Consider the following 1,049-nt stretch of genomic DNA (forward strand, 5'->3'; position numbering starts at 1 on the left):
GTTTCTTTCCTTACATTACATTCTTTTCTTCTTCTCTTCTACTCACACAGGGACCTCTATACTGTGGTAAAAAGGATCCCTATTATTATTATTTTTCTGTCCTTCTTTTTCATATGAGTAGGAGCAAAGACAAGAACATTCTTGTTGAAGCAGATCCAGAACCTGAAAGGACTCTGAAGAAGAAACTAAGAGAAGCTAAATTACAACAATTCAGCAAGCACCTTTCAGAAATTTTCGAACAGGAAGAGGAGATGGCAGCCAAAAATAATAATAATGCAAGGAGGATGCTTGGTGACTTTACTGCACTTAATTCCAATTTACATGGAATAAGCTTCTCCATTCTTACCATTAGAGCAAACAATTTTGAGCTTAAACCTCAATTAGTTTCTCTGATGCAACAAAACTGCAAGTTTCATGGACTTTCATCTGAAGATCCCTTTCAGTTCTTAACTGAATTCTTGCAGATCTGTGATACTGTTAAGACTAATGGAGTAGATCCTGAAGTCTACAGGCTCATGCTTTTCCCTTTTTGCAATAAGAGACAGAGCTAGAATATGGTTGGACTCTCAACCTAAGGATAGCCTGAACTCTTGGGATAAGCTGGTCAAGGCTTTCTTAGCCAAGTTCTTTCCTCCTCAAAAGCTGAGTAAGCTTAGAGTGGATGTTCAAACCTTCAGACAGAAAGAAGGTGAATCACTCTATGAAGCTTGGGAGAGATACAAGGAACTGACCAAAAAGTGTCCTTCTGACATGCTTTCAGAATGGACCATCCTGGATATATTCTATGATGGTCTGTCTGAATTAGCTAAGATGTCATTGGATACTTCTGCAGGTGGATCCATTCACCTAAAGAAAACGCCTGCAGAAGCTCAAAAACTCATTGACATGGTTGCTAACAACCAGTTCATGTACACTTCTGAGAGGAATCCTGTGAGTAATGGGACGCCTCAGAAGAAGGGAGTTCTTGAAATTGATACTCTGAATGCCATATTGGCCCAGAATAAAATATTGACTCAGCAAGTCAATATGATTTTTTAGAGTCTGAATGG

General features: G+C 38.9%; 1 non-coding gene across 1 annotated transcript; it reads right to left on the reverse strand.

Moving 5' to 3' along the window:
* Positions 1–648: 648 nt before the first annotated feature.
* On the reverse strand, positions 649–756 carry LOC148574058 (small nucleolar RNA R71). Its single transcript, XR_015905900.1, has one exon. It is a non-coding gene; the product is annotated as a small nucleolar RNA R71 (small nucleolar RNA).
* Positions 757–1,049: the final 293 nt, after the last annotated feature.

Source organism: Arachis ipaensis, chromosome B2, assembly GCF_059453495.1.
Source record: "Arachis ipaensis isolate K30076 ecotype BB chromosome B2, ASM5945349v1, whole genome shotgun sequence".
NCBI classification, from domain to species: domain Eukaryota; kingdom Viridiplantae; phylum Streptophyta; class Magnoliopsida; order Fabales; family Fabaceae; genus Arachis; species Arachis ipaensis.